This window comes from Megalobrama amblycephala, linkage group LG24, assembly GCF_018812025.1.
Source record: "Megalobrama amblycephala isolate DHTTF-2021 linkage group LG24, ASM1881202v1, whole genome shotgun sequence".
Taxonomy (NCBI): Eukaryota; Metazoa; Chordata; class Actinopteri; order Cypriniformes; family Xenocyprididae; genus Megalobrama; species Megalobrama amblycephala.
In genome coordinates, this window is record NC_063067.1 from 33,173,163 (window position 1) to 33,197,496 (window position 24,334).

The window sequence follows — 24,334 nt, forward strand, 5'->3', positions numbered from 1 at the left end:
AACTGGAACAGACATATTGGCAGCAGTAAGGGTTACAACGGTGGTGAGTGGTTTCATCTGGATTAAAGAGGGAAGGATGGCACTCACCAGAGGTCTTGGAGGGCGTGTTGGGCATGCGGAGAGTACATGCCCGGGAGAGGCGCAGTAGAGGCATAAGTTCAGGGTCAGCCGGCGTTGTCGTTCTGCAGGGGTGAGTCGGGAGTTTTCAACTTGCATAGGTTCGCTGGCTGGTTCTGGGGAGCTGACGGGTTCGGACCGACGGAGGAGAGGTTGAAGAGGTGGCTGGCCCTGGTGCTCTTCAAGACACGACTGCATACGAGTGCCCACACGGATGGCGAGTTGGATGAAGCGTTCGAGGCCGATGTTGTCCTCGTATGCAGCGAGATGCAATCGCAACTTTGGTTCTAACCCCTGGCGGAAGGAAGTGATGAGGGCTTGTTCATTCCATCCGCTACTGGAAGCCAGGGTACGGAACTGCAAAGCATAGTCACTCACAGCGTTAGATCCTTGCTTTAATTTATAGAGTTTCTCACCGACAGATGAATCCGAAAGGGGTTTTCCAAAGACTTCGTGGAAGTGAGAGACGAAGGCTGAATAGGATTTCACCACGGGGTTCTTTTGAATCCAGAGTGCGTCTGCCCAACGGAGAGCTTTACCTTGTAGCTGCGAGATGATAAATGCGACTTTAGAGGTGTCAGTGGGGTAAAGTTGCGATTGCGTCTCCAGGACCAGCTCACATTGCAGGAGGAATCCGCTGCAATCCTCCGCCGATCCTGAGTAGGGCGCCGGCCTGGCCATGGGACTGGCGTGCTGGGTTGGAAAGTGCAATGAAGAAGTGACTGGCGGGGGGAGCAGCCGTGCTGGAGGGTGACGGTAGAGGGTTGTGGTGGAGTGAGTGCTCGGCGCAGCGCGCTCACGAGCTCCTGGAACGGGTCTTGTTGGCTCATGCTGATCTCTAGCCGTGTTTTACGGGTCCGGTCTTCTGTTATGATACAGACGGCATGGAGGCAGAGGTAAAAGCAAGTATGGTGGTTTATTTGAGAAACAGCAATGAGCAGGTGAGTAAATGGAAGATGGAGAATTCAAATGAGATGATAGAGGTTTGATACTGTCCTTGTGATTGCAGATGGAGGTAGAAGTCGAGGAGATGGAGAATGGCTGACGAGGAACACTCACACACACGGAAGGAGGAACACAGGAGGGGAACTGGAGACAACGGAGCGATAGGGATCGCTGGTAGCAGGTAAGTAGCAGGTTGAGTCCTTGAGGTTCGCATACATGAGTCTGTACTACAAACGAGACCGGACAACTGGTGTGTGTGTGAGTGTGGGTTAAATAGTGCTGGTGATTAAGTGGCTGATGATGTGCAGGTGGCGATGATTAGAATTCCGGTGATTGGGTGCGTGGGTATTGACGGGAGGTGGAGCCTGACGTGTCTGTGACAGGTCATGCAGAATAAGGCATTAATATGTGCTTTATAAGTACTAATAAACAGCCAAAATCCTAATATGCATGCTAATAAAAAACTAGTTAATAGTGAGAATTAAACTAAAAAAAAATAAAACCCTAAACTAAAGTGTTACTGAAATATTTAGCCAAGGCATTTATGCACATCATTAAGCTACTGCATGAAGTTTATTAACACAAACAGTGTGCTAAAATAAGGTAAAGCTGCAATGCTGATAATAATGTTTACAGTTCAGTTGAATGTGACTCATGCTGCTAATTGGTTTATTCTCTAACATCCTACATTTCTTCTCCTCCATGCAGAAATGAAGGCACTTAACCTATGTGACAAAGCAAATATATATATACCTATAAAGGCAACTGCTGTGTTTAAGTTAGTAATGAGGTACAATGATAAAAACAACAATTAAAAAAAACATCTTGCTGTTTAGATAAATTAACATACAATACAAGTGTTCATGGTGCAATATGTTCATGTTATTATGCTATAATCAAACAATATCTAAAAGTTTATATATTTTAAAGGGATGGTTGACCTAGAACAGTGGTTCCCAGACTTTTTAGAGTGGTGTACCCCCTCTCTTAGACTGCAGTCACACCATTTTTAATTAAGAGACAATATTTGTCCCGTTAAATTGATTTTCAGGTGCATTTTTTTTTACCTTTTATGAAATAAATAATGTTTTAAATAAAAAAATGTTCAATAGAGAAATATGCAATGATGTTAAAAAACAAAGTGATAAAATCCGCCAGTAGGTGGCATTAAGTCACTGTCTTAATGAGTAAGTCATAGAGTCATTCATTCATTCAGTAACAAAGCAAGTGGCTGTGTTTATGGTATTTATGAATGGATCATTGAATCATTGACTCTCCTGATTTGTTCACTAAGGAAACACCGTTGTGTGTTTCTTGGAGACGCACAACAGCTGTGGCTTTCATTGGAACTATTATTTCAGGTGCAAAATAGAGCAAACAATGCTATTAACTGTTGTATAAAATCAATGTCACATTTGCAATCGTGTGGATATTTGGGGAAATTTGCATTCTTGCTCATATAACATATCAATATTAAAAACAAGAACTCACATAGGGTATGTTTTTGTATTGAAGAGAGTTTGAGTCTTAAATCGATCTCTGTTCATGCTCTATGTCTATGTTCTTCATGCTAGTAAGTGTTAAAACTGCACTTTTACAATGTAGCACGATTTGCTAAAGAAGCACACTCTGCACACAATCCTATCATACAGTATGCACAGTGCTTGTGCGGATGCAGTCAGTTTTGACCGCAAATGGTTAGGTAATTTGATTGGATGTCTTGTATTTGACCTTTTACAGCACTATTTTGCCTGTTAGAAATACATGCTTGGCTTTAATGTTATTTTAAGGTGGGGTATAATTATATGAACGGCAATACTCGTTTTGTTCGCTTATCACCTCACGTACCCCAGTTTGGGAACCACTGACCTATGAAAGTTCTGTCATTCACTCATGTCGTTTCAGACCCTTAAGGCTTTCATTCATCTTCAAAGAACAAATAAAGTTATTTAATGAATCCTGAGCAATTTCTGTCCTTCTATTGAAAGTCCATTCACCAACATTTTGACTCTTTAAAAATGCATAAAGCCAAAAGTAATCCATATGAACATAGCATATTAATCCAAGAGACAATCTTCAGATCACTTTTCATGATGAACAGATTTAATTTAGGCCTTTTATTCACATATATACATTAACACACGTAGTGTAGAGCATATCAAATGTAGTAAGTGGACGTTTTGATGAACTAAACCTGATTAATAGCTTTACTACAACGATTAATTATGTTTTGTAAGTAAATGGCTAGGCTATCCTCCACCAGATAGAACAGCAAGAACCAGCATAAACCAGCATCCAGCTTGTGTAATCAGGTCTTTTAAGCAAGGTAAGCAATTTGATCTTGTTATAGGTTTTCATATTTGAACTGTAGATTTACAGAAATGGAAAACAAAGACATTTTACACACTATATTGGCCAACTGAATATCTTTTAGGCAGTTTGAAAATGTATTTAACAATTTAAGCACATCTCATGTTACTATGGTGAATGTTTTCCAAAACAGCCACAGAGTAAAATGCAGCAAGGCAAGGCCTATTGTTCATTCTAATGAGTAGATGAAGTGAGGTTAGATGAAGGTTCACACACACACACACACACACACACACACACACACACACACACACACACACAGTTCAGCTTGTCTGGAAAATTTCACTTTGAATGTTCGTTCACTCTTTTCAGCCCTCTTTTACATTCACCTATACGTTTCTGTGCTCTAGAGGGTTTTGTTAGAAGATTTTTAAAACACACATAATTCCGCCTGCTCTTTCTCCCGTTAATCTCCTCAGGGAATGATCTGATTAGCATCTCTGCTAATAACAAAGATGCTGTTGAACAAACCGGTCACATCTACACATGCAACCCTGACTGAAGGAAAATTAGACGCACTCTGAAGACAAAAGCCCCAAGCTGCAGCCCTTAATATTTATTAAATACATTTACAGAAGGGCAAGGTAAAATAAATATATAAAGCTAATTATCATGTTGCATAATATGGTAATTTTTGCAGTAGCGAGTCAATGCTGTGTCATAACGGTTGGCGCATAACATGTCCATGAACTTTTGTTTTCATTAATACAGTATTTTTGTTGAAAAAATAAAAACACCACTATTATGTAAAGTTTACGTGCTCTGACTTATCACTGTTTCTTGCATTTTTACCATTTGTGTGTGTGTGTGTGTGTGTGGACTGTCAAATGAACGTTGTGTAATTTCATATGTTTTTAATAGCTGTTTGTGATGTCACTTTCATATGTACACTTCATGATGTTGAATTTGATTCGGTAAGCTTCACATTATCTTTTCTTTTTCCAAAAAAAAAAACATTTTTCACTTGGATTATGCAGCCAAATTCATCTTCTTTGGTCTGTCACTGGACTTGAAAGTTCTAAAGCACAGCTAAAACTAATCCACCCTAATACAACTCCCAATTGGACTGTAATTGGATTGGAATATTTTGGTCTGGATGTGGAGCGAAAATTAAAAAATGATCAGAGGAATGAGGCATATGTGGATTGGGGAAAAGTGAGACAGTCTCATCCTTTCTGAACAAAAAGTTTATATTTAGAGGAAATATTGAGTTTAATTACCTGAATATCTTTGAAAGTAAAGGCAGTTTAGACATTCCTTTTGATTATTTTCTGCTTCCAAAAACAACTCCTTAATATAGATGCATAGTCAGAATGCTATGAGAAAGACAGCCTGGATGCTCAAGCGGGAACATTTGTGACTTTGCCCATGAGAAAACCAACAAATTCCACACAATTCAGATAACTGCTTATTCCTGTGGCCAATTATACTCCTCTTTCTCGATCTGTCTCAGTCTCTGGAGATATTCGGTGGAGGGCCTTTCAGCTCTATTACACAGTGAAACGAATGAACGTATCCTCAGAGAGAGGCTGCTTTTACTTTCAGACCTGTCTCATAGGAACTGAGCCAGAACTCAGTAACTTCACCTCCAACCATCCCACACTCAGGGTTACTAACAAACCTTGACCTTGATTTTATAACACATTCCCACGCTCGTTCCTCTGGCAATAGTCATGATTTGAAGTGATTTTGAATGAAAGGCCACTGCAGATTGGATGTTGTTACACCACTTAAAGTCCTGAAGGACTTTAAAAAGCACTTCCATGGATTTAACTTTGGGGAAAATGGTTTTAGTGCCAGACATAGAGACATAGAGAATGAAAGGCTAAGACCTTGTTCAGTTTAGTCAAAAGTCTGTCTGTGTGACACTAAGTTGAAGATGATTGTTCTGTTGGAGTGCAACTGAGAAGAGCTTCTGGTTGGAAAGCTTTAAGACTAGACAGAGAGTCAAAACAGAGTCAAGTCTGTTAAATGAATCATCACAGAAGTATTGAATAAGATTGAATGGACGTGAACAGAAAAATCAATGAAGCTGATGTTAGAGAGAATAAAAGAAGAAATTACAGCTGCAAGCAGTGATGAAAGGGCCCTCGCACCCGGGGCCACCACCATCCAACAGTGAATAGTGGGTGAATATGGCAAAGTCATTTTGACCTGCCACACTTCCTGCTGCCAACAGGTGGCACATTGACTATTATTGAATATTGCCATCTAGATGTCTTCAGGCCAGGACTATTATCAAACATGTGAAGTTTGGAGCAGATCGGACTTTGTATGCCTGAGTTAGAACAACTTCCTGTTTCATGGCATTAATCACATACTTTAGCACTTAACCAAGTGTTTCATGATTTAACGTGTTTCTAGCATGTTTGGTACTTCGTGGCATATTTAAATGTGTTTCTGTGAGTGAATTACAGTGTAAAGCATGCCATTTCCTGTTGACAGCAGGTGGCGCAATGACTAACTGAATATTGGCATATAGATACTGTTAGGCCAGGAACTCTTATCAAACATGTGAAGTTTGGGGCAGATTCGGACATTGTATGCCTGAGTTACAACAGTTTCCTCTTTCATGGCGAAACATCAGACTTTCTCCCTTCAACAAAAACTCAAGATCTTCGCAATTTAACGTCGCAAAAGCCTTTAGATTAGACCGACCAAAATATGATGTTTATCTGATAACATCACTAGGAGGAGTTCGTTAAAGTACAAAGTCTGAAAATTCAAAATATCTAATTTCCTGTTGGGTTTTCAGATTTTGCACCTAGGTAAAATTTGTAGGATATTGGGCTGTTACATGTGTCTACCGAATTTCATACTTGTATGTGAAACGTAGCAAGAAGGGCGCTTAATTGAAATTTTGTAGGTGCCGCTATCGAGCCATTTTGCCACACCTAATTCTGAAACCCCATATCATAAATTTTCACCACTTCTGACGCATGTGCAAAGTTTCATGAGTTTTTGAGCATGTTTAGGCCCTCAAAAATGCAATTCATTTTGGAGAAGAAGAATAATTGACGGAGCAATTTAGCAGGGCCCGATCACCGATAGTCACACCATCGGTGCTTTGGCCCTAATAATGTAATTTTCAGAGAAGAGTGTGACCCAATACCAGGCTTTTCTGCAGGTTACTTCATTATCTCAGTGTTACAATACTGACGGGGCAAAGACAGAGGATCACAGATAACGTTGTTTATTAGACACAGGTTGAGGTACAGGTGAACACAGGTGAGTTGGTAAATGCAGTAGAGGTGAATGATGTATGAATAAGAAGTGATACTGTCCTTTTGTGAATTGCAGAGTGGATGCAGGTAGCAAAGATGAGACGCTGGAGACTGACAACACTCACACACAGACTGGAGACACAAGAGGTAACTCGGAGACGCTGGAGACAGGAAAGTAGCAATGAGAGTCCTTGAGGTAAGCACGAAGGAAAAGTCCTATATGCAAATGAGACCGGACAATGTGACTGATGTGTGAGTGTCTTATATACTGGTGCTGATTGGCGTGCTGATGAGGTGCAGGTTTGTGTGATCAGTATTTAGGCATGGAGTGCGCTGTGATTGGTGGGTGTTGGAGCCTGGCGTGTCTTTGACACTCAGTAGGCGGTGACCAATTTACAAACGATTTGTTCAAAACACACTGATTAGTTTAAATGCTGCGTCAGAACTCGAATACTACTCTACTATATAGTATGCGAACAAAGTAGTACAGTATGTCTGAATTCATAGTATTCAAAAAACAGTACGCGAAAAGTACCCGGATGACTTACTACTTCCGGCGAGATTCTGAAGTGCTCGTACGATGAACACTTTACTATTCCATGAGGCCACGGGAGAGGATTTGCGAATGGAGTTGAAGGGGACGTAACTGACGCTGGTAGGTCATGTGATGATAAAAAACATAGCAGTATGTCCGAATTCATTCATACTACTTGCATTCGTACAATATAGAACATACTTTTTCAAAGGTTGTGAAGTAAATTTAAATTCAAATGTAGTACCTACTCAACAGTACGTGATTTCGGACACAATTACATGTCTTTGAGTGAGTTGTTGAATCATTTACTAAGATGATTCATTCAAAACACACTGAATCATTCAGAAAAGAAACAGACTGTCTTTAGGAGTGAGGGATTGAGTCATTCATTCAAACAATTCCTTCAAAAATGCTGATGCTGAACAGTTCACTGTCTGTAGGAGTGAATGAGTGATTGACTCATTAATTCATTCGATTCCTTCTAAAACTGCTGATTCAAGTGACTGTCTTTGTGAGTGAGTAATTGAATCATGCATTCATCTGATTTGTTCAAAACTGCAGATTCATTAAGGAATTAAACGAGTCATTCGCTCAACCCAAAAACTTTATTCAAAAACTTGACTTTTAAGTGACTCATCACTATTTTTAGTTAGTTACTCCCCAACACTGATGGTTAATCTCAGGAATGGCAAGTAGTTACACAGTATATTAAACTACATTGGTAAAACATTGTATTTGTTGGATACACTGGATTCATGAAGCTTATTAAGCTTATGTTCTTGCCTTTAGTTTTACTGGTAGAACTGGACTTGAATTGCAAAGAGCACAAATGGATTGTAGTTTTCAGCAAATCTGTCACATGTGCTGAGCTGCATGTTTGCCCAAAGTGGGTGGTTATTATCCATAATGTGCAGGTGCATTATGGGTAATTTGTTTGGGTCAGACCACATAGACCTTGGCATACTGGTGTAAAGGTTCCATTAGTCTGGAAATTGAGCAAAGCATTGATCATTGCGAATAATACACCATACCTCTTACATGCTCCTGTTCTTTCCCCTGAATAATAACATTAACCTACATGGGGAAAAAAGTTCTTGAGCAAGGCAGTGCATCTAACAGGCTATGATTCGTAGTGCATTTAATTAAAAGTTGTAATTTCATTTAAAAATTGTAATATGTATCCATAATCAAATTTCAGGGCTGAAAGTTTTATTTCTAGCTTTGATTATTTTTATCCCTTCTTTGATTTATTATATCCCTAATTTCTGCACCAATCCCATCACTCTTTTGAATTCAGCACCTCACTTCTTTTACTATGTCTGAAGGTGAAGGAGCGTAAAGGCTTTTTTAGTGGGTAATTGGACTTGGATGACAGTTGACCGCATGAGTGTGGGAGCCATGCAGTTCTGATGTTAAGGTCAAAGTTTTGATGTCATAATTATTGTTGACTGAAGCTGCATGTCACATTAAAGTACACTGGAGTCAACACAGGAGAACAAGCTTTCAGGATGAGTGCTTTCAGCTGTTGTGTTCATCAATAACAACATCCTGACACTAATATGACAGATGTATGCATAAGCTTTCACACATCACCAGCTTCCACATTGCAGCCCAGAAGCAACAACATTTGCATTTCTGTTTTGCAGATGCAGTAAATAAGAATTTGGAGCTTTTAGTCCATGTGGGTTTTGGTTTAGTCCATTTAGAGGAAGTCAATGCAACTAACAATGAATAATACTAATTTAATATAAATTAATCTTAATTTACCAAAGTACATTTTTATAAAAAAATAAAAAAATAAATAAATAAAAACTTTAAAAATAACACAATATAATAACCCAAAAATATTAATTAGAATAATCTTAAAAATGTGATTAAAAAAACGTTATAATTTAAAAATATACAGGTGCTGGTCATATAATTAGAATATCGTGAAAAAGTTCATTTTTTTATTGTAAATTATTTTTAAAAATGAAACTTTCATATATTCTAGATTCCCTACATGTAAAGTAAAACATTTCAAAAGTTTTTTTTTTTTTTTTTTTTTTAATTTTGATGATTAGAGCGTACAGCTCATGAAAGTCCAAAATCCAGTATCTCAAAATATTAGAATATTTACATTTGAGTTTCATTAAATGACCATCCCTACAGTATAAATTTCGGGTATCTATTGTTCTTTGAAACCACACTAATGGGGAAGATTGCTGACTTGGCAATGGTCCAGGAGACAATCATTGACACCCTCCACAAAGAGAGTAAGTCACAGATGGTCATTACTGAATGTTGTGGCTGTTTACAGAGTGATGTATCAAAGCATATTAAATGCAAAGTTGACTAGAAGGAAGAAATTGGGTAGGCAAAGGTGCACAAGCAACAGGGATAACCACAAGCTTGAGAATACTGTCAAGTAAAGCCAATTCAAACACTTGGGAGAGCTTCACAATGAGTAGAATGAAGCCGGAGTCAGCGCATCAAGAGTCACCACACTCAGACATCTTCAGGAAAAGGACTACCAAGCCACTTCTGAAACAGAAACAACGACAGAAGCATCTTACCTGGGCTAAGGAGAAAAAGAACTGGACAGTGAACAGTGGTCGAAAGTCCTCTTTTCAGATAAAAGTAAATTTTGCATTTCATGTTGAAATCATGGTCCCAGAGTCTGAAGGAAGACTGGAGAGGCACAGAATCCAAGCTGCTTGAAGTCTAGTGGGAAGTTTCTGAAGTCAGTAATGATTTGGGGGCCGTGACATCTGCTGGTGTTGGTTCATTGTGTTTTATCAAGTGCAAAGTCAATGCAGCCATCTTCCAGGAGATTTTGGAGCACTTTATGCTTCCATCTGCTGACAAGCTTCATGGAGATGCTGATTTCCTTTTCCAGCAGGACTTTAGCACCTGCACACAGTGCAAAAACCACTTCCAAGTGGTTTGCTGACCATGATATTACTGTGTTTTATTGGCCAGCCAACATGCCTGACCCTGAATCTATGGGATATTTTCAAGAGAAAGATGAGAAACAGTCGATCCAATAATATACAGATGATCTGAAGGCTCAATAGTGCCTCAGTAGTGCCACAGGCTGATCACTTCCATGCCACACTTCACTGATGCTGTAATTTGTGCTAGAGCAAGTCATTTGCTGTAATATGTGCTGCCGACCAAGTATTGAGTGTACAAATTAACATACTTTAAAGAACTTGAACTTTTCTGTTTTGCAAATCCATTTTTTGATTGATCTTCGTAAATATTCTAATATTTTGAGATACTGGATTTTGGACTTTCATGAGCTGTACGCTCTAATCATCAAATAAAAAAAAAAAAAAATAAAAAAACTTTTTAAATATTTTACTTTACATGTAGGGTGTCACGATCACCGTCTGTTCCTGTCAGTTCCTGGACTACATTACCCATAATCCTCTCTGCCATTCACCTGCACTCACTCCACCAATCACTACACTAATCATCACACCCAGCTGCCACGCATTACCAGGACTATAAAGGACTTTCACACACACCACCTCAGCGCGAAGTCTTGTTTTCCCTGTGATGCAATTCCGAGCGATTATACCCTGTCTGATTGTCTGTTACCGTACCTCTTGTCTTTCGTTTATGATCCTGTGCCGCCTGTCCTGACCATTGCTTTGTATACTGTTCTGTGATTGATATCCGCCAGCCCTGACCCTCTGCTTGTTCCTGACTACGATTCTGCCTGTCCCTCGCTGTTCCTGTTTGCCCCTGTTCGACCCAGCCTGTATGACTACGCTCACTATTAATAAAGCTTTGCATTTGGATCCCTACCCGAGTCCAGCCTTCGTAACAGAAGACTTCGCCAACACAGATCCAGCAGCTTTCGTGAGTGTTCCTGTCATTACCACCATGAATCCAACCGCCCAGTTGATCGGTCTCCGTCAAGGAGATAGATGCATTGAGGATTATGTAACGGACTTTATTGAACTGGCGCATTTGACCTGCTTTACCGAGGAGTGTCTCATGGTATTCTTCCGCGGTGGACTATCAGGCCCGCTCAGTGCCATCATGCCGTTACATGATCGCGATGGGACTTTAGAACAGTATATTGAACAGGCTTTGCAACTGAGTGGATCCGCCTTTACTGTGGGTGTCGCGGAGGAACACGACAGTTCGCTGTGTCACGTAATGGCTGCCGCTCAGGAGAGCACTCACAAAATGGCGGCCAGTACAACATCACATCACGTCTTCACTGATCGCCCAGAGCCACGTCCTGTCTCCGTTGATCGCCCAGAGCAACGTCACGTCTCCGCTGATCGCCCAGAGCCAAGTCAGGTCTTCGCTGATCGCCCAGAGCAACGTCACGTCTCTGGATCAGTCAGAAAGCAGCTAGGATTGTGTTCCAGTGTGGCTGATCCACCGCTGATTTCAGCGCGAGCGGCTGGTATTCCCAAACATCAGCCGGCCGCTTCGCACTCAAGCCAGTCGGCCGCTTCGCACTCAAGCCAGTCGGCCGCTTCGCACTCAAGCCAGTCGGCCGCTTCGCACTCAAGCCAGCCGGCCGCTTCGCACTCAAGCCCGGCGGCCGCTTCTCTCTCAAGCCAGCCGGCCGCTTTGCACTCAAGCCAGTCGGCCGCTTCGCACTCAAGCCCGGCGGCCGCTTCTCTCTCAAGCCAGCCGGCCGCTTCTCTCTCAAGCCAGCTGGCCGCTTCGCACTCAAGCCCGGCGGCCGCTTCGCACTCAAGCCCGGCGGCCGCTTCTCTCTCAAGCCAGCCGGCCGCTTCGCACTCAAGCCCGGCGGCCGCTTCTCTCTCAAGTCAGCCGGTCGCTTCGCACTCAAGCCCGGTGGCCGCTTCGCTCTCAAGTTCATCTGTTTCAACGCTCTCAAGTTCGTCTGTTTCAATGCTCTCAAGTTCGTCTATTGCAACGCTCTCAAGTTCACTGGTTGCTATGGACTCATGTTCGCCGGGTGCAACACAGTCAAGTTCACCGGTTGCGACGCACTCAAACGCCCTGGACGCGATGGACAAGATGGCTGCTTTGCCAGTGCCTACGGGCAAGATGGCCGCCCCCTCGGTGCTCACAGAGGTAAGGGGCGTTCCAGCCACTGAGTCCGCTCCAGAACCCGCTCCAACCAGTGAACCATTGCCTCACCCTCAGAAGAGGAGGAGGAGGAGGAGGAGGAGAAAGGCGTCCTCCTCTCCTCAGGACGCAGATGCCCTTCAAGAGGTCGCTGTGGGCCTGGAGACCACTCCAGAGGTCTCTCCTACACCACCCAAGCTTCTAGCCCTGCCAGCGCCACTCAAACTCCTTGCGCTGCCAGCGCCACTCAGGCGTCTTGCCCTGCCGGCTTCACCCACACGCCTGGCCCTGCCGGCGCCACCCGAACTCCTTGCCCACGAACCTGCGACGGGCCCCGCTGAAATCCCCAAGAACTTTTTTGGGGGGGGCAGTGTACCTGAGGGTGGGGAGCTTGTGGGTGGGGACCCTGCTCAACCATGGCTGTTAAGGGCCTCTGAACTGTTATGGCCATCTCTGAACTGCGAATTATTATGGCCTTTAATGGACTCTGACCCACTGGGGTCACCTATAGACTCTGTTCTGCCGTGGCTGCCTGAGCCACCTGTTCTGCCGTGGCTGCCTGAGCCACCTGTTCTGCCGTGGCTGCCTGAGCCACCTGTCCTGCCGTGGTTGCCCAAGCCACCTGACCTGCCGTGGCTGCCCAAGCCGCCTGACCTGCCGTGGCTGCCCGAGCCGCCTGACCTGCCGTGGCCGCCCGAGGCTCCTGACCCGCCGTGGCCGCCCGAGGTTCCTGACCCGCCGTGGCCGCCCGAGGTTCCTGACCCGCCGTGGCCGCCGAAGGTTCCTGACCCACCGTGGCCGCCCGTGGCACCTGACCCGCCGTGGCTGCCCGTGGTACGTGACCCGCCGTGGCTGTCCGAGTTCATGGAACTTACATTGGAGACCCCGTTCCTGTCTGCCGTAGAGCTCCAATGCACCCACCCCCCCTCCCTATTCGTGCCATTTACGGCGCGAGGACGCGCCTTCCGGGAGGGGGACATTATGTCACGATCACCGTCTGTTCCTGTCAGTTTCTGGACTACATTACCCATAATCCTCTCTGCCATTCACCTGCACTCACTCCACCAATCACTACACTAATCATCACACCCAGCTGCCACGCATTACCAGGACTATAAAGGACTTCACACACACCACCTCAGCGCGAAGTCTTGTTTTCCCTGTGATGCAATTCCGAGCGATTATACCCTGTCTGATTGTCTGTCACCGTACCTCTTGTCTTTCGTTTATGATCCTGTGCCGCCTGTCCTGACCATTGCTTTGTATACTGTTCTGTGATTGATATCCGCCAGCCCTGACCCTCTGCTTGTTCCTGACTACGATTCTGCCTGTCCCTCGCTGTTCCTGTTTGCCCCTGTTCGACCCAGCCTGTATGACTACGCTCACTATTAATAAAGCTTTGCATTTGGATCCCTACCCGAGTCCAGCCTTCGTAACATAGGGAATCTAGAATATATGAAAGTTTCATTTTTAAAAATAATTTACAATAAAAAAAATGAACTTTTTCACGATATTCTAATTATATGACCAGTACCTTTCCCTTAAAAGTTTGAAAGATTGGTAAAACAGTAATATTCTGCAGTCACATATAAGCATCCACTCCAGTCTTCAGTGTCACATGATTCTTCAGAAATCATTCTAATCATTCTGATTTGATGCTCAAGAAACATTTATTATTATCAATGTTGAATGCAATTGTGATTATTAATATTATGTGGAATCCTGGATACATTTATTTTCAGTATTATTTGATAGAAAGTCCAAAAGAACAGCATTTTATTTTAAACAAAAATGTTTTATAACAATGTAAAACTTATTACTGTCACGTTTTAATTAATTTGACGTTCATCATTTTAATGCATCCTAATTCATCCTTTCTTATATTGTCACAGTTTGGGCTTTTATTTTAATATTCTGCTTTGTTTCCTTTAGTTCTTGTTTCCCTGCTCTGTTTAGTTTCAGTTTCCTGGGTTTCTGATTATGTCCTTGTTTTTTTCTACAGTTACCTATTATCCACAGCTGTGTCTTGTCTAGTTCTCAGTGTATTTGTACTCCCTGTTTGGTTATGTCCTTTATCAGTTATTAGGCTTACTTTACATGTAGACTTTGCTATTGATTCTCTTGAGTGTTTTTCTGTGTTATTCTCTGTGTCTCTGTGCTCTTTGCATCCCACGTTTGGCTTACCACTACACTCCATTACAGAATATCCGACATTTAAAAGGAGTAAAAAACAAACAAACAAACAAAAAACATCGACTTACCAGCAGTGCATCTCCTCCTCCTCGAGAGAAGAACTTTAGTGAAGTATTTGGGGTGGGTGCTCCTGCACAGCTGTTCCCCTCTCACACGGAGCCAGAGACAGCCACCCAGTTCATCCCAGAGCCAAGAGCGGACCTCTGTCTTATAGACCTGTGGTCAGACGATCCAGTTCCCTTCTGAATCCTTACCTTCGAATTGATGCCTTCTCTGCCGGTCATGTTTCATTGTTTGGATGCTCCAGTTCTGTCGAGAAACCTTCCTCCTCCTCCAATGTTCCCTGTCTGACTCCCTGATTTCATCTCCTCCACTTGTTCTGTCCAGTCTCCTGTATCTGCCCTCTCAGCTGGTGTCCTTCATCTCCTCGGCTCCGTCGCTAGCACTGTGCAACTCTCTGGCTTCCGGAATGGTGTTATGGGTTCCCCGGCTTCACCTCAAGCCTCAGGCCAATGTCTTCACGTCGGCTTGTCAGCCCGTTGGCTCCACCTGGCTCTGCACTCCCTTGGCTCTGCCATGGTCCTGTCAGCCCGCTGACTCCCCCTGGCTCCCTCGTCCCTCTGGCTCTGCCTCAGTTAGTCACCATTCTTCCTCTGCCACATACTTCCAAGTCTTCGGGTGCGCCTCAACCTTCCATTCCTTCAGCTCCACTGGGCTCCTCCTTCCCTTCCGGATTCCCCGTCGCCCTGGTCTGCCGAGACCCCTTTTCCGCCTCGGTCCTGCAAGCAAGCGGCTCCAGCTAGATGTCGCCCTGGTCTGTCGATCTCTCAGCACCGCATGGGTCTCCATCACTTTCAACTGTGTATCCGTCAATAATTTCCGCAGGTTGCTCCACCCTGGCTCCTCCTGCCGTCGGCTCCACCATGGTGTCTCCTTCTACCAACTCCTCCTGGTCCATGTCTGTCACCAGCTCCGCACCTTCCTCCAAAACCCCCTCCCTCCCTCCACAGTTCGAATATCAGTTACGGCGTGAGGAAGCACCTTGCTGCAGGGGGGTACTACTGTCAGGGTTATGGACTATTATTTTGATATTCTGTTTTGATTCCTTTAGTTCTTGTTTGATTCCTGTTTAGTTCCTCCCTGTTTGGTTGTGTCCTTTGTTGGTTATCGTGCTTAATTTGTGTGTGTAGTTTGCTATTGATTCTCCTGAGTGTTCTCCTTTGTTAGTCTCCATGTTCATTAAAGACATTGTTTGTTATTTCTGTGTCCTGCGTTTGGATTACTACTACACTCCATTACACATATAAAATGGCTTTGCTAAAAGAAAGAGTCCTGTCCCACTTTATATTAAGTGGCCTTAACTACTATGTACTTACATTTATTGTGTACATACATGTTTTTACATTGTACTTATATTTTAAAAACACCTGCATGTAATTACATCTGTAATTAATTTCTGTAATTACATTGTATAATTACACTGTTGACCCATTCCTTAACCCTTACCTAACCCTTACCCCTACCCTTAAACCTACCCATACCACCAAAGCTTTCCCTAACCTTACCCGTATCACACCTCAATAGAAGCAAAAGTGTTTTGTAATTCAATATGAACCCAATAAGTACATTGTATTTATTTTTTAATGTAAGTACATAGTAGTTAAGGCCACTTAATATAAAGTGGGACCAAGAGTCTAGACTAGATTTTACTTCTCTTACTAGATTATTGACATCATGAGCAAATCATCTTACTGCAGTATATTTTGTGTTTTATTTGTATGTATGAGTGTCTGGGTGCATGTTTCCTCAGTAATAACCACCAAATATTTTTAACGCCTTATAAAATAAACCTCATTCTCATTTTTTGATATCCAGCATCATTGCACAGCACCCTCAGATTTCATTAAATCGTTCTACAATGGAGCTTTGGAGATAAAACTGGTATCACAATATCCACTTCAAAAAAAGAGGTTATTTTATTGAGATTATTATTAAGTCAACATGATGTCTGGCATTCTGCTTCTCTCAGCAGACCTTGACGTGTCTCTGAAATGAGGAGAAACTTATTTCCTCTTTACTACCAGGAAGTCATAAACCTGTCAATCAAATCTGATACAGAATCCTCTGGAGGTTACTGTAAACCTGTGTGTGTCTCAAAGAGAGGGGGTATGAGGAATTATTACAAGGGATTGTGAGGGATATATAATGCTCTGTAACTATATTCAGTCGCATATAACGTATCAGAATCACAGCTGTAATACTGAGACCTCTATTAACCTACAGTGAAAGTCTAATGCTGGCAAACAATGCCTAAGAGAAACTCTCCTAATATGAGTTATGTGCTGCATAATCCCATCCTTCTGTCTCAAAGATTGGACAAAGGTTTGTATTAAACAGTATAAGCCAGGTGGTGACACAGTGGATCACCAGGGTTTATAAATGTATTTGTTCTGTTTGCAGTACAATAATTCAGTGACAGGGAGAGAAGAAAGCAGAAAGACATCCTGGACGATCCTCAGGCTCTGTTGGCTGCACAGGCACACATTAGGGCTGCAAAGTTTTTGAACATTCACTTTAACGGTTAATTCACATCAAATTAAATGTGGCATCTGCCCCCAACTGGCACACTTCATATGCACTTTCGGTCTTGTGGACTTACAATGGCTGCCACGTGCATGTCCGTTAGGTCCATGAGACCATAAGGTATCCCATTCATCATTTTAGGTTTCAGAAAGGTGTTCGCGAGCGGCCCCTTTGGGGCTGCTATGTGTCCTCGATGCGCACTTCAGCTGAGCCCGCAAGCTTGCGAGCTACGCAAAGGACTTTACCCGGCAGTCAAAGCGGCATTACGTCATGAAAGTGCAGACTCAGAGGAAGACCGTGAGTGTTTAGGGTGCCATTCGGGATTCAGCCAAATTGGTCTAATGAAGGGAGAGGCTGCTCACTGCAGAACCAATGGGTGGAGCTAGATGGCCTAACCACACCCTAACCCTACCCATAACCCTATCACTAAACATAACCACCCATTAGGTCCAGAGAAGGGGAACTTGATGTCATTTGGCTCTGCAATGAGTATCACTTGCATGAAGGGCTAATATGTATAAAACTTTCCAGAATCAGAAATGTTCTTAAAGGGAGAGCTGACACAAAAATATAAAATTCTCTTATCATTTACTCACCCTCAAGTCATTTCAAAATGGTATGACTTTCCTTATTCTGCAGAACACAAAAGAGTATATTTTGAAAAATGTTGGTAACCAAACAAATGCTTAATAGGTGCTCAGTCCTTTTGTGTGAAAAGGGCTGATGGAGTTCTCTAGAGGGTTTTTTCACACTTGAGCTAGTTAACACTGGGTCATTGTAAACCCCTGGTAAACAGAATCCTGGTTTATCTACTCATAATTTATCCGGGGTTAACAATTAATCCTGGGTATCCATACGCTGTACATTTCCTAAACCTGTTGTTAAAATTCTTATTTGCATATTTGCGGTGTCAGAGTCACTGATTGGACGAACACCACGTGCAACCTGTTTACATAAAGGCTTTAGCATTGCGCATCCTCATATTACACAATGCAGACTGTACTGTGAAGATTTTTTTTTTTTTCTGAATGCATAGGCAAGATGCCCATTACATGTTTAGGCTTAAATGAAATGTCCACTTTTAGTAAACTTTAGTAGGTCCTGAAACACACACACTCCATGGCATCCAAACACACACCCGACTGCAGACTGGCTGTTTCTGTGATGATTATCACATAGTTAACTTTCTGCTCCTTGCTTCACAGTGTGTGGCATCTTAGGATGGATTCTCATGCAGTGCGTCGCTGCTGCTGTGGGCTTTGCTGCACTCACAGGCTGATGAAGCAACAGGGACCAGTCGCAGGGGTCTAAACTTTAATTCACCATAGGACTCAAGTGCTTTTCACATTTTGATTGAGGGCGAACCGGGCTGTGAAACAAGAGAAACATGGTGAATAAAAATGAGTGACGCAGCCTTTGGCCTGACTTTCCTTCCTTCTCTCTCTCTCATTCCTCTTTCAAATCTTTTTCCATACACAGATATATCTTTTGAAATTGCTTTTTTTTAATTTTACATTCTGCTTATTATATTGAGTGGCATATTGTTGTTTGGCACAGACCACTATTTTGTGAGAATCAATTTCTTTTTTAAAAAGTAATGGATTGGACTGATATGATTACAAATTCAATTAAGCCTGCATCATTTGTGTGGTTTCAAGAGAACCTTTTAAAACATCACTTCAGTGCCTAAACTGCACATTTAGTTGATTTGTTCCAAATCACTCAAGCAAGACAAACATCTCAAAGAGACCAGATACTGGTAACCATATCATTTGCAGTTGGCATGTTTTCTCTTCACAGAAAAAAAAAAAAAAAAAAAATCAGCTCAGCTTCGTGTTGAAAATGATTAAACCTCTCTACATATTTTTGGTGACTGTAGATGTTTTACATCTATTGGTGTACAAGTAGACAACTTTAGGAAGAGCTTTTGATAACTTGCTGGATAATGTCTTGTTGGTGTCGTTTAAGCCATGCTGCCATTTCTGGGTTTTATTGGCCAACTAAAGAGCCCAGTGGGTGCCAAAACGCTAAACTAAAAACGGAAATGTTTTTAAGCGTTTTGGTCGTTCATTTACACGACAACGGCGTTTTGGGGGACCTGAAAATGGATGTAAATGGGTTTGAAAGTGCAAGTTTTTGAAAACTATACCATTATCGTCTCTGAGTAAACTACAAAAACACACATTTTTGAAAACAGTGACGGCTATAGTCGCATAGTGTTTCTTTACAAAGTGACGTTGCCAACTACTGGCCTGCCATGAATAATACAACATTTTTTTTGTTGTTTTCACAGATCCATGTGAACAGGGATGGTTTTGACAATGTTGCAGTTTGTGCGCATAACTTTTTAAAAACACAAAGGAAAAACTACAGTTTTTTGTACATCGTTAACGTAAACGTACCCTGAATGAACGGCCAAAATGCATAAAAAGTTTTCCATTTTTAGTTGAAAACATGGTGTAATTGGCCACTATAACATCACCTTAAACTTTAAGTGTTTACATGATTACATTTCTAATAACAAATGTCCCTGGTACTCATTCCCAGAACATAGTTTCACCTCAGTCAGGCATGTCACAACATACATGGTAATAAGTACTATTAAGCAGTTTCTTTGTAAATCTGAAAGTTTATTATGACAAACACCTTTCACATTTTGCACTCTCCGTTATATATTGGTTGTGTTGTGTTGTTTGAGACATATTGACCTTCAGTTTCTTCCACTTTAGCAGTATATTGATGTTGAGGTGTGGGTGTGTGTGTGTGTGTGTGTGTCATCTGTGCCGGCTCATTACCTCTGTAGGAATGTGCAACACCTCATATCAACAGATCCTCCATTATCTTCACTGTTTGACACACAGACTAATACTTTCGCTCTTTAATTAGAAGGGATTTTAATGTTCAGCAGGTTTGATTGCCTCCAATCCCCTCTGACATCCATCTTTCATTATAACTTGTAAACCGCAAGTAGTGTATATGTGTATGTGCGTGCCTGGGCTTAATCAGTTTCTGAGACAGACAAACTAAGAACAACACAGAATTACACTCTCACTCACAGTCTTTCACCCAGACAAAGCCATATATTACCTTGCAATTTGTGCAACATGACACTCTCAAATCAAATATAACTGAGAGAGAGAGAGAGAGAGAGAGAGAGAGAGAGAACAACAGTACTGAAGAGTTTACCATAAGATTTCTTAACTTCTGCAATTAATTTAGCAGGAACCACTAGGTAAAGGCTTCCTATCAAAGTTTATTTTGTAGATATACATTTTTAAAGGTGTAGTAAGTGATTTCAAAACACTGTTGACATTTGAAATCACCAAAACAAGCACGCCACCTTACCCAAAAGGATCACACCCCTTTCTTTAAAGCTCCGCCCCCAAATTCACAAACATGCTATGCAGCACAGGCACCTCCCCCTTGTGAGTGGACACGCCCCTCACTGCTGATTGGCTACAAGTGTATTTTGGTGCTCGGTCTGATCCATTTTTAACAGCGTTCCTCAGAAATCGCTTACTGCATCTTTAAGAGTTTAAGAAAATCTGCTGTTGAATTCAGTTGATCTTACCAACAGTGATGATGCAATTGAAATATTTTCATACTGAGCTGTGATTGGACTTCTTTCTTACATCTCTTTCCTTTCAAAATTGTTATTGGTTTGTCTTTCTTGCATATACACTACCGTTCAAATGTCTGGGTCATAAGATTGCATTTATTTAATCAAAAATCTAAATAATATTGTGAATATTATTGCAATTTAAAATAACTGTTTTCTATTGTAATATTTTTTAAAATATAATTTATTCCTGTGATGTCAAAGCTGAATTTTCAGCATCATTACTCCAGTCTTCAGTGTCACATGATCCTTCAGAAATCATTCTAATATGCTGATTTGATGATCAAGAAACATGTATTTGTATTGATTCTTGTATGTAGGTGGAAACCATCTATGCAGAAGCCTAAAACCTAAACTTACCTTAAACTTTAGTAGTGTTTGTTTGCTTCCTTACAAGCGCTGTTATCTCCCTCTGGAAATCTAGTTTTCAATTTCACTCCTTGCCAAAGACAACAGCAAGAGCTACAAGATAGATTTATTGCCTTATTTGAGATAAACCCTCCTGCCATCTTCTGTTTGTATCATGAACAGAAGGTTCATTCACCCCCTTCAGGTCAGTGGATGAAACTGGCAATAACTGGTGTGTGATGCTTGTGTTTGTTTAAACATTATTCATCTGCCATATAGCCGAGAGTTCAGTCAACACAAATGGTCGACTGGCAGCGAATAGGCAAGTGAGATTTGCAGTAATCTCTCTCTTTGATGATCATGCATTTCTTTTAGGGCACATCAAGTTTAAATATGGTGGTTGGAAAACTTGGAACTAGCTCGCCCTTTGATTGAATTTCTGTGAAAGGAAATATCTGAGCAGGGAGGAGCGTGTGGATTTGGTCACATGTTCTTCTTTTGTTACTTTCTGTGTATGTGTGTGTGGTTTGATATATTTGCACTTTTGGAAGTTATTTGGCGTCTGCTGCTTGTCTTTAAAGGGAAAGTTCACCCCAAAATTAAAATTAGTATTTTTTTCCCTACTGTGACAGTCAATGGGAGCAAGATCTGCTTGGTTACAAACATTCTTCCAAATATCTTCATTTTTGGGTGAACTATCCCTTGAAGGTGAATCCAAAGGTTTTAATTAATATTGCAATCATAATAGCATGGTATTGCACCTCGCTGAATATGCTTATTTTTAATACACACTTACAAAAATTAGTCTTTATCTTCAATAGAGCTAAGTAAATTGATAGCAAATCCTATTGTTTGTTTTGGGTTTATGTGCTATCTAGGGATTGGATTTTTTCAAATTGATTTTTCCACTGGTTACTTCAGTATACCAGAAGATGGCGACATATGACTGTCTTTATTACATGACTCTGTGGAATACTTGATTCTGATTGGTCAATCACGCCATCCAGTAGTATGTTATGCTGTCTTCACGTGCTATTGGAATATTAATAATTTCCACTTCTGAAGTCGTGATTACAAGCTCATCACATTCAAGTTTCAAAAACGGAGGGCGTTCATATGCAATTTTTACCTAAGAAACTAGTATTTACGATAATTCCGAGAGCATGTGAAGGCAGCATTATTCCCTAAAAACAATGATGTACATTCAGCCGGTTGTTATCGCAGAATAAACCCCTTCAGACTGATGCAAGACCCTTCCACTTCACATTAGGGGTCCTGATCACCCAGTCGGGGTTTATTCTGCGATAACAACTGGCTGAATGTACATTATCCCTTACTTATGAGTCGCTGAATCATTCATTCAACCTATTCACTCAAAACATCAATTTATTTAGGAACAAAACAAGTGACTGACTTTATGAGCAAGTCATTGAATTATTCAACCAAATGTTTTGCGTTTGGTGAGGTAATAAAATATTAAAATGCAGTCAAATCAATATTTTGTGTACAGCAGTGTTGGGTAAGTTACTTCAAAAAAAGTAATTAATTGCTAATTACATCATCAATGTTGTATTTAAAATACTTTTCTAATTACTCTTTCTGAAAAGTAATTTAATTACTCAATAAGTAACTTACTAATTACTTCTTAAAATCCCTATAAACCTTGACCAGATAGACAATAGAAAGGAAACTCTTTTAATAATTTAGTCAAACATGGAATAGTTTAGCCATTTATAGCTTTTTAAAATTTAAAATTTTAAAACTTTTATTTCCTTTATAATACTCTAATTTTTTTAGTAGCAAATAGGGATGTCACTATACCAAAAATCTAGTAGTCGGTATACCACCAAAAGTGCACAATACTCCATACCACGGTAAAAATATATAAAAATACAAATAAAACAATGCTATATATATATTTTTTTTTCAGGTAGGTCTAATAGTAAGTAAAAATACCACAGAAATTGAATACTCAAATATACAATCACTCTGCATAGTCGTAATTGTATAAATTAAACATAGATTAATCCTTATTAAAGCTTTTCTTTCGTTGTTTGATTATCATCTGTAATACAGACAGCAAATAGTAGACAGTAGCATGTTTTAAAGGCTGTTGTCACTAAGACTTAATGGACATGCTGTTCACATTCACATAACCAACGCGAATATACGCCAAGACGGGCATTTTGACATAACTGTGTGTGTATTTGAATGTTTATGTGTAATAAACCGCGAAAATGTGACACTCGCGAGAGGCGTCTATGTGTGTGCGCTTTGGCTGACTGAAGACCGTCTCTCAGAGAGCGCGCGCAGTTTTTTCTCCCTAGGACATAGCTTACATTTTACTGTAATGTTCTTGCCTAACTTACCTGTGTCAAAAAAGTGAAGTAATTGGAACATTTCCATTCTGCAAAACAGCCACTCACTTCTGCCGACATCTTCAGACAGCGACTACGCAGCCAACTAGTACGCGCAACTGCACTACAGCTAACGATTTTAAAGGGGCAGCGTTCACTTTTACCTTTAGACGACAGATTTCGATTTTAAACTCAATATTGATTTAAACAGAACTGTTGAACTAATTTACAGTATGTAACCCACACAGCAAAATGACTCATCGTGGCTTCCGCGAACGGACCCATATCGGCGTCCACTTGAGCGCAGTGACGGATCTGCAATGAAGGCGGATCGCGGACCGGCCGTGGCTTTGCGCTGCATCCACTCCGCATCCACGATTAAAACCTTGCGGCGGGTCCGTTTGGGACCCGCAAATTGATACAACCATTACAGTAAAGGCGCGTGCGCGTGCGCGTCCGCGGATCCAACATGGGTCCGCTCAGGATCCGCTGATTGACAATAGAAATTTTACGGTGCCACCCGGAGGCGGAGCTGATCCTCTGGGCGGTGCCAAAACGAATGTGACAGTCACGCGGGTTTGGCGACTTGAATGCGGATCCGCCTAGGAGTCTCCTGCTGTGTGGTAACTGTAATTAAATTACCTAAAAATTAACAGTAATCCCTTACTTTACTTTTTCAGTGGATAAGTAATTTAATTACAGTAACGAATTACGCGTTACACCCAACACTGGTGTACAGTTATTCAATCATGTCATCCGGTATTGCGGACTTGCTCTCTCATTTCATCCAAACGCAGCTGCTGCCATTTTGCGACTATTGTTTTGTTCACTGTAATGGATTATATGATAACAAACAGGTACAATTTTAAATCAATTTTTATCTCTTATCCCCATAAATAATTATTTATGTGGCGAAATGCCGTGTAATATGTGGTATGACTGTAACGTATCTCTTAAATGTCCATCTAGTTTGAACTTGCCATTTGCTAGCAGCTGC